General features: G+C 43.0%; 1 long non-coding RNA gene across 1 annotated transcript in view; it reads right to left on the reverse strand.

The window, feature by feature from the left end:
- Nucleotides 1-23,576, reverse strand: part of LOC308477797 — a 69,860-nt gene extending 46,284 nt beyond the window's left edge. Inside the window, exon 1 of the long non-coding RNA XR_013986708.1 lies at nucleotides 23,453-23,576. This is a non-coding gene — a long non-coding RNA (uncharacterized lncRNA). The remainder of the gene's footprint in view (nucleotides 1-23,452) is intronic.
- Nucleotides 23,577-23,734: the final 158 nt, after the last annotated feature.

A 23,734-nucleotide genomic window follows, 5' to 3' on the forward strand; every position in this document is an offset into this window, starting at 1 on the left:
GAACCTCTGTTTCAGTTTGTCTTCTGCTCTTCCATTAAACCAGAAAAGTATGAGAGTTTAACATAATACCAGTGGGAGAACGAAACTCTGCAAATTAAGGTCAAAGCTAAATCCTGCAGGTAATGAGATGTCAATATGAGGAGGACATGCTGCAGAGGGATGCAAGGCAGTCTCATTATTTGGCTGCTTGAAAGGAAATTAATAATAAGCCAAACGTATACAAAGGAGAATAACCACAAAAGCCTGTATCTTACTGTAAAGCAATGGTGCTTCTTAATCTATTATATCAAGTGGTGGAGAAGACAAAAGCAACACAAAATACAACACAGAGGCAGTGAAATACTGCTGAATGTGACTGTGTAGCTGCAAAATAATGATAATGAATATAGCAATTTATGTATTGAATTCTGTACTGCTTTGTCTTTCGAATAATTCAAAGCACTTTTCATCCTGAAAAAGTTTGAGTCAGATGCCAATACAAAAAAGTACAATCCTAAATATGTTTACTCAGAAGTCAGTCCCAGTGAGTCCAATGGGGCTTACTCCCTATTAAGTGTGCTTAGATTGCAGCCTTAATCCCCTAAAGATCACAAACATCATAATCACAGCTTTTATAAGAATCCAGCACAGAGTTAAGCATGCTTGTTGATGTCAGAGTGTTTATGCACGTATAACCTTGTGTTGAAGTATGACTGATAAAATCTGCATCAGAAGTCTTCGTATAAAATAAACATACAGTACACATCTCACTTTACAAAGTAATGGGGATTCATTAAATACGTTCTGCTGTTTTCTGAAACTCAGCAGGGTCACGGCATGTGAAATTTCAGTAGGGTTAGGGGAGGGATTAAAAGGGGCTGAGGCCACAACAGAGAATCCCCTGTTCCTACCCTCACTCCCACCCTATATTACAAAAATACATTATTTGGGAAGGGGATCTAGAGCAAAACTCTGCAATGATCTCACTAGGTATAACAGCTCATTTAGAGTGAAAGGGATCTATTCCTTCTCAGTAAATCAGATCCTGGATCACCTAGGAAACTGGTCATTACAGTCTATTTTCAGTTGGCGCAATGAAAGCCATAGCAAAATAGAAGACTATGCATGCTTATTTAGAAGTAAGTTAAATTACATCAAATGGGGTGTGGGCCCAGGATTGCTTCTCTAGCAAAGCAACAATATTAGCTACACTTGTTTTCAGCAGGGTGTTGAATCAGATGAGCTTTTATTTGTTTTATTTGTTAAGGGTACTTATGACTCACCCTTCATTACATGATCCCAGTACAATAAAAAAATTAAATGCAACCAACACAATTGCAGTATAGTTACAAGAGCAGGTAAAAACATCATAACAAAACTTTAAAATTATGATTCATTTTTTAAAAAGGAAATTACCCACAGTCTCCTTCGTTGCAACCACACACTAATACTGTACTGAATTTCCATGAAATGTGACCCCATCATTTTATGAAATATTAACTGTGCAATTGTAGAAATATTTTTAATTGTTCTTAGTTGATTGAGACTGTGCATTTTATATTTTTTTTTCTTATTTTATCTAATTTTACACCATTCCAATAGCTTTGTGATGTGAATGGTTTAGACATCTGCAATATAAATAGAAATACCCAAAGCCCAGGCAAACAGGTGGGTCTTGACCTTGTGCCAAAATGACAATAGTATTGGCAATTGAATGGATGTCCTTGGAGAAAAGATAGGATAAAAATGTGACAAATAAGTTAAGAATGCTAGAATATCCCTTCTGGATTAGACCAAAGGCCTACCTAGTCTCACATTCTGCTCCCACAGAAGCTAACCAGATGCCTATGGGAAGCTCAGAAGTAGGACAGCAGAACAATAGCACTCTCTCACTCACATTTTTTAGCAACTGGAGTCACATCCACACCATACATTTTAAGCACATAGCTTCCCCTAAAGAATTCTGGGAACCGTAGTTTGTTAAGGGTACTGGAAATTACAGCAATGTGGGGGTAAACTACAGTTCCCAGGATATTTTGGTTGGGGATCCATGTGCTTTAAATGTATGGTGTGGCTGTGACCTGGTGTTCAGAGGCATACTGTCTCTGATAGTGGATTGGAATGCAGAAACATCATGACTAGAAGCCATTGATCTCCATTAATTGTCTTGGATTCAATTGCAGTAAACACCATGGCAAGACAGAATCAATCTACTCATAATTATCTACAAATACAGATGTTCAAAGAATGACTTTAGCAATTACTATTTTGCTTCTTGGTATGAGTTTTGGGAGAAAAACAACAACCCTCAAAGTGTAAGAAAACTCAAAATCATCTTTTTTTATTTGGGCTAGCAATCTCACATGAACAACATAGGGCACCACAACAACCCCTGATATCGGTTTGCAGCTTTTGCTATCTGGGACTGAGTTACAACTCATAAGAAGATAAGAAGAGTCCAGATCAAAGACCTATCTCCTAGAAGATCAGGCTTCCCACAGTGTCCAACCAGATGTATAAACAGGACCTGGGGCCAATAGCCATGACTTGGTTTTCACATTTTCTGCCTTTAGGACACCCTTTCCACACCTATTTGCCTGCTATGGAACCCCTGCACCTTGGAAAAGTTTTTGGAGTATACATGTGTTGAGGTGACACGGGATGCTGGTGAGGCCTCTTAATGCACCCAACATCCCCTTGCTTAGCTGAACCTTGTTGGGCGGACGGAATAACAGTGGTTGTGGGTAATCTATCTTTCAGGGAATCTTGTCTGCCGTTTCTGATCTTCTCACTCAGGAGTCCCTGATTCCTCTCACACGGAGTGTTCTTTCTCTTCAGTTCATGAACAACATTGTCATCACTGCATTCTATCCACAATTGGATCAAAAGGATCTTCCTAGCATGAGAAGAAACTGTCCATAATGCTTAATCGCAGTTGGACTGCAGTTGAAATTTTTGCATGTCTGGCTGCTGGGGAAGATGCTTCAGATATAAAGTGCTTAGCAGGAAGTCACCCAGGGAATATTTATTGATGGGCAGGTATATACATAAAAATAAAAATAAAATGATCCCCAAAATAACTCACCTGGATTTTCCTTCATCACCTGCCTGTGCAGAAGCCTAAAACCTGGGCCCTTAAGGTTATCCTGGGATGGGTCTAGCTGTGAGGAGACCCATTTGCATGCATTCTTGTCTGACTGCCCTTCTTAACTCCAAATCTCTGTCAACATTATCTATGTCCAAAGTCAATAACAATTGACTCAATCCTTCCAGAGGAGATTAGCAACAGCTGTATTTTTCTTTAAGGGGGTAACTTTATCAAAGGACGGGGAAAGAGGTAAACTTCTCCACTAACTTTTTTTAAAGGAGAAACTAGACCCTTTCCTTAATTCCTGCACTTAGAAATATGGTCTGGCTTCTTTTTCATATAAAAACCTCAAGATGTGACTGTCTTTTCTCTGAACATTTAAGATAAAAGGAGAGAGATACATAATTTTAAACCAATTGTTTAAAAGTATTTGTTTATTCCTGCATTCATTTGCATGTATAAACATAAGGGGTGATTTCAGAAAATCTTGAAACAAGTGTGTGTGTTTTTTTAAATTGAGAAAACTAGCAGTGGTTGTAGAAAAACATGAACTCAGGATCCTGCATGTTCATGCAAAGTTTACACAAAGTGTGTTCATTCAAAATATTTTTAAAACAGCAGAACTTAAGATTCTAAGAACGAACTGCAGAATGTTAATTTATTCACAGGAATATTCACAGGAATTTATTCACAGGGGTTACAAAAGATTTTGCCTCCCAGATTTATATCAGAGATCTCTTTGCTCTTTCTTTTTCAGTTTAAAAATGGTAAATCAGGTTGATTTCAAAGCCATCAGAACACATTATTTTAATGGTCCAGGAGGTGCATGGATAAGTCTGAAGAATTACCTTTGTGCATCTTATTTTGGAGATACTAGTCATAAATCTCTCTTTACTTTTTCATGAAGTGTGAGAGGCAAATTTAAATATGGGCATATATGCTTGTAGTTATATAATTATATAAATAATGCACACTCTTGAAGGTAGATGTTCAGAAGCCATTTAGGGACCATATTTGTGTAAATAGCCACTGCATTTAATCATTAGGATTTTATTCTTATCCTAAACACACTTACATCTAAGTAAATATTGTTAGGGCCCAGCTGCACAAAATCTACATCATCTTATGTGATTCCTGTCATTACATTCACACTCCAGATATGTGGTGTATTTGAAGAATATTGTGGAATTGAAAAGGAAAAGACAATGCATATGTGTGCTTTTAAAACCTCAGCACATTCCTAAAATGTAAAAGTGGTGAGACCCACCATCCAAGTGTGATTGACTCTGTTCTCTTTTTTGGAGTAGAGAAGAGGGGAGGAATAACTTCTATGCCAGCCTGGACTGCTGGCCACCTAAATGGAACACCGCTAGAGGATAAAGGGTGACTTATAATTGTGTTTATTCCCTCCCTTCAGTTGTGTGCTAATTACCAATCACCCAGCTTTTAATTATACACATATGTAAGTCCAGAGGCCTTCAGGGACATCTCCAGAATAAAACTTAAGACCCCATTTAAATTGTTTGTGATTAAATACTTGAGGTTCTAAATTTCTGAAGCTTAATTTTAAATTTTGCATATTGTATATTTTATTGTGGAGCGCTTCTTTGAAAAATTATGAAATGTAGGATATAAATTTTTGAACGAACGAATGAATATTTAGCCCAGCAAAGTTTGTGTTTTGGAATGGGCTCCATGTGGTTTGGTAATTTTAGACACTGGACTTAATGGTCTCATGAGAATGGTGGAACTTTTTAGATGGAATTTCCTGTGCATATACTTCAATTTCCTTACTATGGTAAGCCAGCCCTCCTGCGTATGGGAGTTCGCCACCTACGCCTCCTGTAAGCACCTCCTTAAGAATCAATGCCAGCAACAGTGTAATCCTAGTCATGCTTACTCAGAAGTAAGACTCACTGCAGTGGGAAGTATTCCCAGGTAAGTCGGTTTAGGAACTGCCACCTCAACACACGGGGATTACTTGTGCCTAAGGGCTTTTGGAAAGCGAGACAGCCAAAGGGGAATAGCTTTGACCGGACCGTTCCTTCACTTGTCACGAAGTTGTTGCTTCGTCGCCAAATGCTTCTCAAGGAAGACATCTTATCCGTGTTTTCGAGTTCCTGTTTTACTGGTGATGATAATACCCTGTTCGGGGGGAAAGGGGCTTTAATTGGTAATATTTGGCAAACAATTATTATTTTTTCACAGCTGGCTTCAAAAATAGATTATTGGAGGAGGGAATGAAGAAAGAAGGAACGAGCAAGAAGGGGAACGATCCGAATTCTCTTTTTCTTGGCCATAGAATCCAGAAAGTTTTATTATTATTATTATTAAATCCGGAGCAAATGTTGAGAGTTAATTCTATTTCCACCGCCTCGCTTTTATTTCACCGAGAGGGGGGAAATATTACTTTTTAATTAATTTCATCACTGGAGTTCTTAGAACTGCAAAAAGAAAATTAACGTGCAGAGGGGGCGGGAAGAACCTCGCCTTCCAAGTGAGCAATACCGAAACCTATCTGAAGCGAGAACTTTTTCCTAGGATAATTTATTGGAAGGTGAAATAAAATATTATTGCCTTGTCTGTCCGGATTGCCGCTGAAATGCATCAATTCTCATATTGCGATATAATCCAATGATTTGTTTATTTCGGAGTCTTGAATTATTAAAGCCAGCTGTTTTATTATAAGAAGCTTTGGCGGGATTATTTCTTTGATTTCCTCCTCCCCCCTCCCCTGGTTATTAAGTTTCCATTGATTTCAAGCACATCTTCCTGCCCCCTAAAAGAGAAGGAAATGAATAAAAACCAGAGTATTTCGCAAACTCTTTAATTTCTTCAAGAAATGCTAGTTGCATTTGGCACCCGGAATAAATTATTCACGGGTGCACTCAGCCGCCCAAGAAAGCAGATATTAAAGGTCTCAGAAATGAAATGATCATTTTGCATTTCGATCTGTATTAGCATAACCATGCTGAAGCCAGCAGCATTCCCTCCCTGGGAAAATAAATGAATGATTTAAAAACAAAAAACAAAAAAACCCTGTCATCCTAGCACCCTTCAAACAACAGCAAGTCCAATGTGGAAGGCGCGATACCTGTTCTCTTGCTCGCCCCAGGGTCAGGTCTAACTTCACTAGAATGGTATGTTCTTCCAGGGAGAAGAGATAAGCCTGCCGAGAGCACATTTGCAACTTTCAAAGTATGAACTCCGCTATTGCCCCATTGCCCACCCATGGCTTGTCTCCCACGCACGCACCCCTTCCCATGAATAAGTTCACACGTTTATTGGTCTGATGATCTAAGGAAGAGGAGTAAAAGCAAAATATTACATTCGGAACAACAACAACAATAACAAAATCACCAGGATTTCTGGCTGGCAACGTTTGTAAAGAGAAAGTTAAACTGGCCCGCCTTAGCTTTTCCGAGTTGGGTGGTTGGGAAGTCGTTAAAAAGGCGTTGGATGCGAGTCAACAAGCAGCCTCTAATCTGTTGAGATCAAGAAACTTATCCAGCTTGGAAAGAATATGACGACCCACTCATATCTCTCTCTCTCTCGCTCTCTCTCACATACACACACACACACACACACACACACACACAGAGAGAGAGAGGCTGTGGGTGGGTGTTCCTCTCGCCTGGAGGGTTACTAACACTTTCCAAGTCCTGGCAAAACAAAGAACTAGCGCTGCGTTTTAGCATCCGTGCCCTAATGTGAATCTTTTTTTCTGATTTTAACAAGGATTACTCAAAGTCCCAAAGCAGCCAAATTAATGGAGGAATATATAAATGGCTAATTTATTAATACAGGCCACCGAACCACGATTGACAATTCAAAAGAAGGGCAAGGACGTCAGCTTTTGCATTCAGATTCGTAGCTTTAGATGTTTAGCTTCCACTTCAATATGCTTCAAACTAAAACAATATTTATGCGGGAGTTTAGTGCCGCTGGAATCCTTAACCAACCTAAGCTCCAATCGCAAACATAACTCATTGAGAAGTAAATTGCGATGAAATCACTGGTTTTTTGGGCGGGGGCGGAGGAATCGGGCTGTAAATATGTTTAACGTATTTAACAACTCAAAATAACTCAAAACATTCCCACATACATTGATGGGTTTTAAAGTTGTAGTACAATCAACTCAAAGATAAGGCCCATTGTGGTCAGTGAGACACTCCCGTGTAAATGAGTAATATTTGCAAGAAAGTATTTCTAGAGCAATGCAATTTAAGCAGAATATTCTGAAAAAGTTCCCCTGCACAGATCTATTCAAATGATGAGGAGCTGCACAAAATCGCTATGGGTTGCATCCTTTGGGGTTAAGTTTAGGGGGACTAATTCGTTTGATTTGGAAATGTTGTGACACAGTGTTATGCGAGAAAGAGGAGGATGTGTCTATGAATGTTATTTTCTCAAAATTTAGCACTATCCTTTCAATGGAAAATGATAGAAAAACCAGCTGTTCCAATAAGAAGTGATATCCAACTCAGAGTAGACCCCCTGAAATCAATGCAGTTAAACTACATATCACTAACATTTGCCAATCACACAACAATAATAATTGATTGTGATTATTTTGATACCTTTTTTAAAAAAAAGTTTTAAGATTTCAGTAGCATTAAGCGCTATTCCATGGAATTTAGCATATTTAAATTTCATTGCTCTCAACAGATGTGACTAAGGTGCTGGGCCCTTGGCTGGACTGTGCTCATGGCTTTCAACACTAAACATTATGGAATGTTGGGTTCTACATCAAAAGCTTTATGTTGCAAATAAATATGGCTTTAGATCTGTCATGGGACTCCATCTATTAACTGATGAAGTGCCTTGCTTTTCACCCACTAGTCAAAGGATTCATGTTTCTAGTCAGAATCCAGTGTATTTCAAAACATTTGATAAAGATGGCTTCAGTTTAAACTTTAATCTCCTTTTTTGCTTACCAAACTCGGTAATGAGCCATGTGCCCTGTATGTATAACAGCATATTGATGGTATTATGGCCATGATTATTAATGATAATAATTAAAGTAAGTAACAGACAAATAATTTATTGCTGAGAGAAAATTTTAAGCTCCTTCCTTGAATCAGTAAATGTAAGACAGCTGCTTATAGCTATGATGCCACGACTGGTATCAGAATGTCCAAATCCACCATTGCTCTGTCATAATAATAATAATAATAATAATAATAATAATAATAATGTTTTTATTTATATCCCACCCTCCCCGGCCAGGGCCAGGCTCAGGGCGGCTAACACCAAATATAAATATAAAACATAATGGGGGGGAAACGTTAATTAAAATATGGCTTAAAATACAGCTTAAAATGCAGCCCCATTTTAGTAGTAGCCCATAAATCAAGACCATAAAGGGAGGAAACATCAGATATTAACCCAAGCCAGCTATCCATGCTGGTCCTACATGGGCCAGCAAAAAAGCCAAGGGAAAATTTATATACCAAATCCCATATAAGGGGTCAGAGTGAGTCCAAGCTGAAGGCCAAGCAGAACAGTTCTGTCTTGCAGGCCCTGCGGAAATCCCGCAGGGCCCTGTCAAATCCCGCAGGGCCCTGGTCTCTTGTGACAGAGCATTCCACCAAGTCGGGGCCAATGCTGAAAAGGCCCTGGTCCTAGTTGAGACCAATCTAACCTCCTGGAGGCTCAGGACCTCCAAAATGTTGTTATTTATAGGCCCTAAGGTCCTCCACAGGGCATACCAGGAGCGGCAGTCCTATAGGTACGAGGGTCCTGATTGCACCAATTAACCAGTGAAGACCCCACACTCATTGGTTTCAATGGGGCTTGCACATTGGAGAACTGTAGACTTCAATGCTCTCAGCTCTATAGCACATGTCAACAAACTTCAAAACTCTTAGCAAACTTTGGTTAAAATCTCTTAGGCAAACATTTAGCCTCCTAAGATATTAAGAGATGGGGTGGCTGGGAGCAGAAGAGCCTTCTTATGAGATAGATAATTTCAAGACTGGATCTACAAGTGCAAGTTTTAAAATGGGAGATAATATTTTCATAACAAAAGTGAACAAACAAAAAATGAGGTAAAGTGCCTGCTGTTGCATCTTTGCTGAAAGACACACAACAAAACCCTGGGCATGTCTACTCAAAAGTAATTCACTTAATTCAATCTGTCTACTCCCAGGTAACTGTATACAGCAGGTGTGGGAAGCCTTTTTCAGTCTGAGGGCCACATTACCTTCTGGACAACTTTCTGGGAACTACAGGCCAGAGGCAAAAGTGAGCAGGGCAATAATGTCAATACTACCTGGCTTCTACAAATGCTTACAGGCCCCTCTCTATCCTCCAGCCAGACAAAAACATTCAAGGTGAGTGTGGGGCAAGACTAGTGAAGGGCTGTGGTCTAGGGAAAACCTAAAGGGCCAGACAGAGAGGACTGAAGGGCTGCATGTGGACCCTAACAAGTGTAATTGTGGCATAAGCTTTCATGGGCTTGAGCTTTCTCCATCAGATGTGCAATCTGAAATCCATGGCCAACATTTACCTAGATTTCAGCTACCTGGTACATAGCCTTGAAGCATGAGCTCAGAACTCCCAAGGAGCCTCGTAGCCTCAGTCTCTCCATCTGCAATATGGGGTTTGCCTGACTTACCTTACAAGATTGTTGCAAGAGTTAAAGCTAGATAATGCATGGGAAGCACTTTGAACAAATTTGCATTGATTTGTTCTTACAAGATGTTAAGAATGACCTTGTTAATCTGCTGTATCAAAAACGGCAAGAAACTCATGGCACTATGAAGTATTAAAAAGTGGTATTTGTGACATAAGCTTTCGTGGGTTTGTGCCTTCTTCATCAGATGCAAACTCTGAAGTCCGTGGGAAACGGATTGCAGCTACCTAGCTTGGAAAACCCAATTTTAAGCATATCCCCACTGACTGAGTGTGTATACCTGGAGATAAAGTGTAGCATTGAGATATTTCTTTTCTTAGTGGTCCATCTTCAAGTTGCTTCGACTTTGCTTTGTCTTCTACACCCCCGATCTTACCCCCCATTTCTTGGAAGAAGAAAAGTGGGGCTTCGGTATCTTCACAGGCCCTTGCACTGTTCATTGGGATTAAGCAGTACAGCACGGGGGTGGATCGACTTCTGAGTAAGCAGTGCCCAGAAGGGTCAAGCAGCCCAGTAGCAATGCGTCCAAGGCTAGAATACTGGCGTGTGAAATCAGAGCTTGGGATAAAAATTGCTGTTGTTTTGCATAGAGAGGAAAATCCAGAGCATTCATGACCAGGACGGGTTTTTAAGTTCCTACTGCAGAATTTCGTCAGTCATCCCGAAAACTGAGTCAAAACTTATGGGAAAAGACAAAGAGAAAAGGGAGTGGAGGAGCGGGGTGTCCTTCTTCCTCAGTACTCAGCCAAAAGCAAAACTTCAAGTTTGCTCTCTCTCTTGGCAATCCCGGATGTCTCCTATCCCCGCTTTTCTTGGCCCCCGGAGTACTCGACGTCGATCACGTTTGTCCGCAGCTGCCTCCTGAAAAGTTGTCCTTTCAGTGGAAGCGAAGAGAAAGGCTACCAAGACGACCCGGTGGCGACCTGGAGGCGCGCTAAGAGAGGAAACCAGCTGCTGGTTCCAAGTCAGGACGCCGACGAATTTCTTCGTTGCTCCTTCGCCGCTTGTGATGCTGCGTCGCTCCAACCAGATTCCTTCCTTCCTTCACTCCAAAATCCAAAAGCATCAGTTCATTTTTCTTTTCCCTGGATCACCACTGCGCGCCCAAAGGCAACGCTAGTTTTCCTAGCGTAGAGAAGAGAAAGAGCCGGCATTACGAGAGAAAAAGGGGGAAGCGGATCACCTGGCGGTGCCTCTTGAACGCAGTTGGGCCCTTCGCTTGGGAAGGGCAAGCAAGGTCGAGGATGCTGCCATGCGCATGGCCTTTTTCTTTTCCCATAGCTGCATTTCTCTGCTTGCAATCGTCACCCCCCAAATCCATGTAACTCAGGATAACTCTGATGTATCTGATGCAAGTGGACTGCAGCCCAGGAAAGCTTGCGCCTTAGTAAAGTTGTTAGTATTTTAGTCGACGCCACTTGTTGGTTTTGCTGCAAGAGACTACCAGGGATACTCCTCTCGGGGTTTCTTTTTAAAGTTACCTTCTCCCTCCCCACGGCCTCTTGAAGAAGCAGCTGAAGTATGTAAACTCCCCTTGAGACTATTCCTGGCGGCCTCCGTTGCAAGGGACAGGAGCTTGAGAACAGGAGTGCCCTTGGGAATAGCCGTAGTAGAAGTAACGATAATAGCAACCCAGATATAGGTGTGGTTGTTATTTCTCCGTGGCCCAGGGATATGTTTTATATCTACAGCGCAAAAGTGCATCCTTTCGCTCCCTTCGCACAAATTTCTCACGCCTTAACAAATCTTGAGGAGATACACACTTGCCTAAGAAGATAAGACGCGTCTCGTGGAATCTGACCTAAATTCAACCAATCCGGAATTTTTCAAGAAGCACGGATGCTGACACACGCAAGAAATGGACCAGTGGTCCTCCGGGTCATCCTAGAAATAATGAAATAATAGAATGGCAAAAAAGACCCATTCTCCCGCTTCAAAAATTTGGGAGGACATCCTGCTGCTTTCGGTGGGATTTATTTTCAAACAAGTGGCAAAGTGTGCGCGAGCGCGCTTAGGTAACCCTGAACACAACAGCCCTGTAAATAGGCATTGAAAAGAGAGGGCCGTATCCCTGCTGGACAGAGAAGAAGAAGAAGAAGAAGAAGAAGAAGAAGAAGAAGAAGAAGAAGAAGAAGAAGAAGAAGAAGAAGAAGAAGAAGAAGAAGAAGAAGAAGAAGAGTTTGGATTTGATATCCCGCCTTTCACTCCCCTTCAGGAGTCTCAAAGCGGCTAACATTCTCCTTTCCCTTCCTCCCCCACAACAAACACTCTGTGAGGTGAGTGGGGCTGAGAGACTTCAGAGAAGTGTGACTAGCCCAAGGTCACCCAGCAGCTGCATGTGGAGGAGCGGAGACCCGAACCCGGTTCCCCAGATTACAAGACTATCGCTCTTAACCACTACACCACACTGGCTCTGGCTTTGATTTGTGATTTTGTTCCAAAGATGTGTTGCTTCTGGCTCTGGCGGGTTTGCCTTTGATCTTCACCCCCAATTTGGAGAGGAGGAGCCCAGAGAAAAGATTTTGGACAACTTTTATTCTGTTTCAACTTTCTGCTGGATTCCAATCCTGCTATGCCTGTTCGGACCCCACCCCCCAACTGAACTATTTATGCAGTGTATACTACTCCTATATGAACCGAATTAACTCTCCAGTGCAATGCTAACCATGCTTACTCAGAAGTAAATGTCGTCCCCCCCAAGTCCAGTGGGTCTTACTACCTGTAGGTAGGTGGGTTTAGGATTGCAGCCAAACTCATTACTCCGTTGAACACCTAAGTGCTTGCTTCACATTGATTTTAGTTGGACTTACTCCCAGGCAAGAGTACACCGCAATGCAATCCAGTGAACGCTTCCCTGGGAGTAAATCCCACTAAAATCTCTATTCGGTGTCTCTATCTTTCTCTGGAATGAACTCATGGACTAATGTCTGACGCCGATTATGGAAAATATCTGGGGAATAGGTCATTAAAGTAAATGCCTTTCCTATCTTTCTGCAGTTTGCAAACATAAGCGATACTTACAAAGGACAAGCGGGTGGTGGTGGTCCTTTTTTTACTTTCTATTCCTGCCAGATGTTACTCATCCTCGGCTTTTGCAACTGTTTCCCCCCTCTCTTCTACATTGCTGTAGGAATGGGATTGTAAGGTTTATTACAAACCGTGTTGACGGAGAACTCAGTTGCGCGTTTGCACCGGTTGGCTTCCTTTGTATTTAAAGGACTTGCGCCGTCCAGCTGACATTGACAAAGATACCTCTGTAGGAGCCTATAAGTTCCGTTAAGAGGAAAACATTGTAGCCGTGAAAACCGGGCAGCTGAGCCGACGTAGTTCGGATAGACCTTTTTGAAAGTTGATATTTGGCCTAGCTAAAAATCGATCCTGGTCATTTGAAAAGGTCAGGATGTAAACATTTCTCCTGTACCCTGCTCTTGTTTTCTACAGCACAGAAATGTTTCGCTGGAAAAGGTGACTTAAGAAACAACAACAGTGCCGTTGTTCTGTTTTATTTTTAATCCATAGTGGAGTTGCCTTCCATACGATCCTGCGCAGGTCTCGTTGCGATGAAGGGGGGAAGAAAATGTTTTTGTACAGTTTCCCTTCGTCTCAATGGAGCTTGGGTGGGAGAATGTATAGCTGAACTGGACTCCTTTCCATGTACGCTTCCTTAGGAATTGTAAGATCATATTATTTACACAACACTCTGCTTGCCAATGAATCTGCATTAGGTCTTTTGTAGTCTCTTTCATGGCAGGTATAAAGAAACGGGTTGCCTAGCTGTTGAAAAAGGAAACTATACAGATCAGAACTTTTAACCTCCTCCTACAAAACAGGCAAAAGTTGATCCAGTCTGTGCATTATGCGTTTTCTCCTTTTTAAATAAAGTGCTAAACATTATGAAGGAATAATTTGGAATACTCTGGAGTGATTCTTTTAAGGGGAGGAAACATCATTGTGGGCCCAAAGTACAGGAAAAGTATTATTCTGCTTTGCCTAAAGCTAAAAATCCTCTGCATGCTTACAGGGAAATATGCTCGACTTCTGAATAAACATACACAGGATTGTGCCCCACGAATGTAAGCCTTTGAGCACCTACTTGGGAGTAAGTCCTGCGGAAATCAGCAAGTCTTCACAGGGGGAGTCTTGGCGTGAAATCCTAATTCAATTCACAGGAATACTGAGTGTGTCGAGACAGACTTCCTTCTTTTGATTCCAGAGATCATAGAATTGTAGAACTGGAAAGGACCATCAGGGTCATCTAAGTCCAACCCCATGCAATACAGCAATTTTTGCCCAACATGGGGCTCGAAACCACAACCTTGAGATTAAGAGTCTCGTGCTCTACCGACTGCACTATCCATTGGTCCTAATTCTTGATTCTATGGGCCTAAATTTCATAATTGATTTTACTGTGTTTTAATTGCCTTGCTGTAAGCTACTACTACATTATGTGCAGAACACTGGGACTTACTATTGTTATCGCGGCCACCACCAAATCACCACCATCTTATTCAGGGAAGGTATTTGGCCTACTCCATTGTATGGTAGCTCAGTGAGCAGCTCCACTGCTCTGGGTTCCCTCTGAAAATGAACTTCCAGAGATAGCCAAGGCAGTGTCCTTCAGAAGTGTTGCACTAAAACGCCACTCATCCCTGTCCATTGGCCATGTTGGCTGGGGATGATGGAAGCTGTAGTCCAAAACACCTGGCTACCTTCCCTAGAAGAAGCCAATCACACACACAGACACCCCAACCCACTTCTGTGGCACATTCATGACCAACAGGTTTAATGCTGCATAAGGTTTGGTGCACAAGAACCCAGGTGGTTCTTAACAGGAATCACTGTTGAGAGGGAAAACGCAGAGGAGATGAATAAGATGGGACAGGAAAAGATAGTTGATCAATTGATGGGTGGGAGAGAAGTGATTATTAGATCAAACCTCTCCATTCTTATCAGATATGCAGATGATACAACCTTGATGGCAGAAAGTGAGGAGGAATTAAAGAATTAATGAGGGTGAAAGAGCAGAGTGCAAAATACGGCCTGAAGCTCAACATCAAAAAAACTAAGATCATGGCCACTGGGCCCATCACCTCCTGGCAAACAGAAGGTAAAGAAATGGAGACAGTGAGAGATTTTACTTTCTTGGGTTCCATGATGACTGCAGATGGTGACAGCAGTTACGAAATTAAAAGACACCTGCTTCTTGGGAGAAAAGCCTAGACAGCATCTTAAAAAGCAGAGACATCACCTTGCCAACAAAGGTCTGTATAGTAAAAGCTATGGTTTTCCCAGTAGTAATGTATGGAAGTGAGAGCTGGACCATAAAGAAGGCTGATCGCCGAAGAATTGATGCTTTTGAATAATGGTGCTGGAGGAGACTCTTGAGAGTCCCATGGACTGCAAGAAGATCAAACCTAACCATTCTGAAGGAAATCATCCCTGAGTGCTCACTGGAAGGACAGATCCTGAAGCTGAGGCTGCAATACTTTGGCCACCTCATGAGAAGAGAAGACTCCCTGGAAAAGACCCTGATGTTGGGAAAGATGGAGGGCACAAGGAGAAGGGGACGACAGAGGACGAGATGGTTGGACATGAGTTTGACCAAACTGTGGGAGGCAGTGGAAGACAGGAGTGCCTGGCGTGCTCTGGTCCATGGGGTCACGAAGAGTCGGACACGACTAAACGACTAAACAACAACAACATTTAGATTACTTCCACCCCCATGATTCTGAAAAGGCAGGGAAGAGTTCACAAAGATGAGTAAAAATCTCAGAAAGTCTGTGAGTTTAAACGCACACAATACAGCGTATCAATACACAGCCACACTCTGGAATATATCATGCTGCATTTGTACAAAGGGAAATGCCAGGACCTGAGCCTCCCTGGAGGCGACGCCTTCTGACCTGGACTCTTTGGCCTTGATCCCCTTTGGGAAAGGCTTGGTTGCCTAGTGGCGAGTGGGAGGCATTCTACGCATGGTCAAAGACACCTCTTCCTTGGTAGATCGTGATCACGTGCTTTAGCCACAGAGACTTAATTCCTGAGGAAGCTGAGACCGGCTAGTGGGGAATGACATCGAGGTGCTCTTTCTCTCCCCACGCCTCTTCCTCGTGGCTCTGCCTTCTCTCTGCCTGTTATTTGTCCCCTTCCGGGACTGGCTGGCCTTTCTGGAAAACACAGGACAGGGATTTGCGTTTCTAAAGGTTTGATATTGCCGCTTGTCTCCGCGCTGTCCTCAGGAGAAGTCAAAACATGTTTGGGTGGCTCAACGAGGCAGACATAACTAACTGAGAGACAGGCAGGGATCAGCTATGCCGGGAAAAGGAGGTGTCACTTGTACGCAGTCACTTTGGTGATCAACACTTGGATGATTTATGCCTTCGACTTTAATTATATTTCTGTGACAGGTGGCACTTCCCTGGACAAAAGTTAGCAGAGGTCAGCCAAGACGAAGTGTCCCTTTATCAGTCCTGAAATACAAGGGAACGAGATGCAACGTCCAGGCAGACAGCCCACAACATTAACTTAGCCTCTTGGATACATGAAGTGACAGACAGTGGCCCAGGATCGGAGATGAGGAAAATCAAGGTAAAATTTTGTCACACCTTTGAAAATAAATGCAATCTTTCTTCCTCCTTCCCGCTCCAACCCAGTCCAGGTTCTTGCATGGTTACTAAGAGCTGAAATAACATGTCATTGACTCCCTTCAAGAGAAAGACCTTGGGAATACAAAGCAAAACAAACATAACTTTGAGGGCTAACTGCTTGTTAGCTTCAGTTCAAGGAAAATAATCTGTTCTGCAGAAGAAGGCAGTGGGTGGGGGAGAAGTCAGTTAGAACTCAGGCTCCTTATATTCAGATGACTTATAGTTGTCAACCTAATCTATGGTCCAGTTACAAAGGAAATTCATACATTTAATTTGAGCATGTCCCATTGAAGTTAATGGAGGAGAACTGAGATTTGGATCCAGGTATTTTAAACTACCCAGTAGGGCTTGGTGAACCTTAGCCAGTCCAGAGAGGACCATGGTATCTCCAACCCATTTGGTATCAATGCCATCAAAGACTTACTCTTCTTATACCTGACATCATTTGAGGGGTATCTGAAAATAAGCAATTTGGAATGGCATTTAAAAATGGAACTGAATCCATCCAAATTCCAAGTGCCTACTGGAAACTGCTCAGGACACACCATGTATTCAAAGAACATGTTTTTAAATGTGTTTGTAAGTAATGTGTTTGTCTGTTGGGAACATGGCTTGTTCTTCCCTCCCACCTAGCCTCAGTTTTCCTCCCACTTTTCAGCTGCTTTGTCCTGCTTTCTTGGGGTTTATCTCACTTTCTCTGTACCATAAAGAGTGATCTGATCTCAAAAGTTATACACAGATGTAAACCTTCTTTGGGATGGGATATCATGGACAGCACACTCATTATTGTCATGACTCATTGATGTCATTGGAGTGTTACATGCAGGGTGCTTCTGATTCTTGGTGGTTGTGACCTTGACCTGTCATTTGTGGTGAGTAAGTTGACCTCTAGGCCAGGGCTGGGGAATCTGTGACCCTCCAGCTGTTGTTGAACTCTCATCAATCCCAGCCAGCATGGCCAGTGGTCAGGGACAGTGGGACTTGCAGCCCTGAAGCTTCTGGAGGGCCACCGGTTCCTCCAGCCTTGCTGTAGGCCCTGGTGCACTCAGAAAAGAACTTTGTGGGCAAAAGTCAAGGATGCAAACCAGCAGAATGAGTTGGAGGGACTTACATATTTACTATGATCTAAAGAGATGATAGCATTTATGACCATTCAGTCTATAGTCCAAAATTGCATAACTGCACCATTGTCTCTAAGAAAAATGATGTTATGGGGAACCAGGCAGAGGGTCTTCTTGGTAGTGGCACCCACCCTGTGGAATGCCCTGCCATCAGATGTCAAGGAGATAAATAACTATACAACTTTAGAAGACATCTGAAGGCAACCCTGTATAGGGAAGCTTTTAATGTTTGATGTGTTATTATGCTTTTATATTTGCTGGAAGCCGCCCAGAGTGGCTAGGGCAGGCTTCCTCAAACTCGCCCCTCCAGATGTTTTGAGACTACAGTCCTCATCATCCCTGACCACTGGCCCTGCTAGCTAGGGATCATAGGAGTTTTAGGCCAAAAACATCTGGATGGCTGAGTTTGAGGAAGCCTGGACTAGGGCAACCCAATCAGATGAGTGGGGTATTATTATTATTATTATTATTATTATTATTATTAGCATTTCAACCATCAACCCCCAGCAAAACGAAACTGTTAGAAACAAGAAGAGCTTCCTTCCACATCAGGACCAGGAAAGTCAGATAGAAAGATATTCAGGCCATTACATCCTGGATTTCTTGGTGCAGTCCTACAAAAGTGATGATGGAACAGAGAAATGAAACATTCCCTGGCCAACACACAATATGCTTCTTGGGTTTCCTTGACTCAACTCCCCCCCCCCCCATATGCTCGAAATGCCTTGAGATCCCAGCTTTTTGGACACCTTCTATTTTGCACCCAATTGATTCTGCTCTTCTTGATTCCTGTTAGCTGGTTTCCTCTCTCTTATCTTTAATGGTCAGTACTGCAAGAAAGTATTGAAGTTCTGATCCATTATTCGCTGGAATTTTGTCTTTGGCTTAAAGAGGAAGGAAGAGAATTGGCACCTCTAATTCCATGATACGTATTTATTTTGAAGTCCTATTGATTTCAGTAGAAGTTATCTCCAAAACATTGTTCTTGGTATGGTTGTAAACACATTCCCACTGAGTTTACCAAGTTTTCTCTCAAGTATGTATGCATATGATATCCTCTTTAAATAGTGTCCCTGAGGCAGTTACTACAATCCAGGACTATACAATCAATGGCTATTTTACCATTGGCTTCAATGGGATGCAGATTGTAGCCATAGGCTAGCTCATTTCCAAGGTACTTTGGTGATACTTGTTTAGAATCAGTAATTTAATAGTACAAAACTATCTATAAATTCATCCCAGTCCCAATATGCTTACTTAAAAGTAAGTTTCATTAATATCCTCTTTAAGTACACCACCCCTCCTTTTTATACAACTGATTCCACTTTCGGGGAAACTCCAGAACAAACTACCTCAATTCTGATGCACAATCCCTTTAGAATCTAGCTGTTCGAGTTTCTCTTTTGCTTAGTTCTAAGCATAACACATGCTAAAAACAACAATATTCTGTCTATACCACAATCCCTTGCAGGCACAAATGCAGGTGCTGGCATTATTGAAGGAGACTCTAGGTTGCGTTGGAAGATACTAAACGTTAAATCAACCTCTGGCCCTTCCGACACCTTCAGAGCTCGTTCTTATACTTCCAAATCCCCATCTGTAGTTTCTGGATCACTCACTTGCCTTTACTTCGAATTAATGAACTCCGGATTAAAAGAGCAAAGGTGAATGTTGCATTGGCAAAGGCTTTTAAACAAAACCTCGGGACACCCGGAGTTTGGAGCAACTCCAGAGAGCCCACCCATCCCATTTCAACCACTTCTCTTTGCAGGACGCACCAGTCTCGCCTCCCAGCAAAAAGAGACTCCTGTAAGAACACAGGAGATTCCTTAGTCCCAGCAAGATCTCGATCCCCACCCTCCACATACACACACACCCTTCAGACATTAAGGAGTTAAAATAAATGACGAAAGTGGTCAGCATGTGTTCTTCTTTTCCCGGAACTCCCAATATCGCCAGTATTTAAACTTAAGCTCTGAGTAGGGACCTGGCTGACCGGATGCTTGAGTAGCTAGGCCTTTGGTTTGCTCAACCAAGGCTCCTATCATCGTCATCATCATCTTCACACACCCCCACCCCATTTCTCCCTTCTTGACCATTTTGACCACTGGTTCAAGGCAACTATGGAGCTGGGAAACGAGTAAGGGGGGGGGAGTATAGTCCAAACAATTCCAGAACTTTAAAGGGAGGAATTTTTTTTAATTCCGTGCCTTGCTCGGCTAATAGCAGGGCGTTGATACAGTGACGCAGTCAATATAGTGCTTGCCCAGATAACAGTGGAGATGATCCACCGGGAGAGGAGAGTCGGGACCTACTTTATTTTGTGTGACTGCTCTTTTCAATCTTATTCCAAGTCGACTTCACCGGTGCGCACATTTCGTGCGCATGGGCGAGCTGTGGCGAGCCCTTGCAAAGAGGACTCGCGAGAATGAAACGCAAGCACGCTTATTAAGCAATATTCTAAACACGTGTGCAAATCTTTTAAGGGTCTGTTTGAGTGAAATGGTATGCATTCGTTTGTTTGCTTTCTTTTTCATTTATCTGGGTGGTTTTCTTTTAAGGGCAGGCCACCAGTATCCAAGGGTTCCTCTGAGGGGCGTGTAGAAAAAGTTGATCTATTTATTTCAAACGCAAGGGACAAAGCCAGTTGGCCGATCTGATCCTAAGCGCGCTTAAGTTGAAGTAAATTGCTTAGATACGTCTGTTGTGAAAGGTCTCTAGCCCACTGAGCTGATGTGATTAAGGCGCAGCCCCAGCCCCAGCCGCCTCTAAGGTGCAGGGGGAAGGAGGATGTGAGTCTCCTCGACAGATTCTCGGCTTGTCTTGGGAGGGACAGGCCTCCCCCGACGCCCTCTTCTTTTGAATTGGGGTGAGCTGCAGCGCGCTCAGTATACATTCCCCAACCCAAAGTGACCCCAGTCCGCACCGAGAGAGAACACAAGCCTGGACCGACGTTTTATGGGTGTACCTCACCCGACACCCCAGCATTGTTGTCTCGGTTTAAAAACGAGCTTCCGAGACATCCTACCTCAAAGCTCTCAGGCCGATCAAATCTCGGCAGGCATCTCTTGATCTGCTCAAAGATGCCCGCTGAACCTCTGTGTCAAAGCACACTTGCTCCAAAGGAAACTGCCATTGATTACAACGAGCTTCTGCTCCTCTCTCTCTCTGTGTCTCGTGATGGAGAGACTCCAATCATTTATCAAAGCAGGAAGCCAAAAGAAAGGAAACCACCCCTCTCGGCAAAGCCAAGGCAAGGAACCTGACGATTTAGATTCAGGGTAATTTCTCCCCTCCCCTAATCTCCTCGCAGTATTTGATATGATGAATAACCCAATATAGGCCTTTAAAAATAGGTCACTGCATAAAGAGACTCCCAGAGAGCAATAAAAAAAAGAGGGGGAAGGAGGGCGCTTTAAGGAGAGAAGCCCTTTGACTTTCTCTCGGTGTTTGTTGCCAGCATCCGCGCGCAGAGGACAAACAAACGGAGGCGCCTCTGGATGGGAGTCAAGGTGGGGGTGAGGCGAGCCTGTCCCCCGACTCCAGAGGTTCCCCTGTGGTCTGAAAGAAGACCTGAGTGCTCAGGTTGGGACGTGGAGAAAGGCATTAAATCTCCCCTTCCCATATCCTGTCTATATGCGCAGGGCGGGGGAACTATCCACGGATCTAAGACGGCCCTCTTTACACCGCGATACTTAATCCAGAATAACGGCAGCGGCATGTTTCGTACCCAGAGTCTCCGACACACTCCCGCACCTTCGTCCACAGCCAGGAACGAGCTACAGGAGCATACATCTGTAGAGCTGGAAGGGAACCCAAAGGATCATCTAGCCCAACCCCGGCGACGAATAACGTTCTCGTTTACGTCGCTTTTGTAACCGCTCTGTTTGCGAGGTTAAACGAAGCAAACTTAATCCGCTTCTCTCTGCCCGCGAGTCTTTGGATTTCACCGCAAACGCGGGTTGTTTCCTCTCTCTCTCACCCTCTTTTATTTTGTGTTTGTTTGTTCAGTTTCTTTGTTCCCCCTGGAACGATACCGTGGTTTATAGGAGTAGTTATTTGCTCTTTCGGTGGTTGACTACAGAGCGGGGATCCGAACTCCCTTCTCCATAGGAGCGGCGGCGTTAAAATATGGTGCCTCTGGTTTTTGCTCGTGTTGGTAACGGGAGGCGTCGGAGAGATTTATGGAATTTTAGCTTTACAGACATGAAGTTTCGGGGACAGATAATAAATAAGAGGGGAGGGGATTGGGGAACGGTTTATTTCCTCTCACTAGAGCCTATGAGAGGAATATGGGGGGGGGGGCGAGGCAATGGGAGGGGAGGCACGGTGATCCCAGGTAATCACTTGTGGAAAGGCTCACAAGAGCTCCTAGCGCTGGAAATGCAGGCGGAAGAGTCACGTCCCCAGTTCGTGGGGTCTCTATTCCACCGGCTCATCCCGTCTCTATTTCCACAGCATCATCACCAACAACACCACTTGACTTTAACCGAGCCTAGAGCCAGCCTGGCTACACTGATTTCAGAGGAGGGGCGCGTGAGAAGGAGGGAGGGATCAGGATCCTAGTTTATGTAACTGGTTTCCACCGAAATAACTGGAGGGTTCCTCTGTTTATAAACAAAGGGCCTTCGGAAGGCTGCATCTCTCTCTCTCCACCCCCCACCCCGCCTTCCTTTCCCTCGTTTCCCCCTCTTGAAAAGGGCTCGCTTCTCTCTACAGATCTCATAAAGGGCATGGGGATGTTGCAAGATCGCCTGCCGAATAATATCCTCATCATAACCGGAAACGTGATGCTGTAATCATATTTTCATCTCGTTCCAAAGGGAGAACCAAAATGGTTTCTTTTTTACAGCCACTACTACCTCCCCCTGGTTAAAACAAAAAAACCCTCCTCAAGGACAAGGATCCTCAAAGATTCTCGGCGACCCTCTGCCCTGCTCCCAGTCACTCGGGGAGCCTTTCTGGGGCGCGGGGAGGAGAGGGCAAGAAAAGCCTCCACCTCGCGGGTCCCCAAGCCTTTCAGCACCGTCACCACCAAAGAGCCGTATTTCTGCTCAGCTTTTGAGTGAAGCCATACGAGGGTGGTGTAGGGAAAGTGGGGAGGAGAAAAGAGAGGGGGGGAAACCCTCCTTGTCAGAATCATCTGGAGTTTTTAAGGGAAATGAAATATATCCCTTCCGTCTTTGGTGGCCCTTTGCACTTGAATTATAGCAGAGAAGGATTTAGCTAGAACTATAGGGGGACTGAGCGCTCTCGTTCGCTCTCCCTCTGCTGTCCTCTAGGTATTACCAGCGATGATATATTTACCGAAAGTCTATGCACAGCTCTGTGATCGCACTACCTTCTTTGACATGTAGAGATGATGATGATGATGATGATATAATAATAATAATAATAATAATAATAATAATAATAATAATATGCTTGAGCCCAATGAGATCACCCATATTACAAATACTGGAAAGAAACTAGTCTCAGCAGGAACTAACAACAGCTACTGCGTATTTGGTTATCCTGATCTCAAAGGCAGGAGGTCGCCATGTTACTTGGATCAAGGTGAAAACTCCTACACCAATACATCAAACAATATGTCAATATTTTCTTTATTTTATTTTTTAGAAAAACAGTAACCTGACATAAATGGTTACAGAATTAGTACAACAACGCACGCAAAGGCAGAGACGCTTTGCGTCCCCCTGTAGATAAATAGATAACACATAATAATTATTTCTTCCAAAGCATGCTGAAAGGAAAGGAAAAGCAGTACAAAAAGTTTATGTCGTAGGTCTTTGCCGCCTGCTAAGCAGACGGGTATTTATTTATTTTTAAAGACATCAGCCACAACCATTTAAGTACTGAATTAAAGGTACGAAATTACAACTTCGAAAAATAAAGTGCATATTATTTGGGGGGGGGGGAAAGCGGGGGGGAAAACACAGAAATGATTAGAATAAGCTTTTGAACGAAAGATTTCCCTTACCTGGTGATCTGTTCGTTCCTTCTGCCTCTGGTTAGAAATAATATTTAAAAAAGAAAAAAGAAAAAAAAGATTAATCATAATCATAATCGAAGTCGGGAGGGGGGAATCTGGAAAGGAACTATTGATGGGATTTTGGAGGGTTATTTAATTTTTCCTCCAAGCACACTGTATTATCCTGATGCAATAAAGCCTGGCTGTAATGTAATTTTAAAATACATACGTCCAAGCAAATAGTGGGGACAGAATATGACAAGTGTATTTCGACATTATAATTCAAGTGGG

This window comes from Podarcis pityusensis (assembly GCF_964106645.2).
Source record: "Podarcis pityusensis genome assembly, chromosome: 5".
In the NCBI taxonomy this organism is placed as follows: domain Eukaryota; kingdom Metazoa; phylum Chordata; class Lepidosauria; order Squamata; family Lacertidae; genus Podarcis; species Podarcis pityusensis.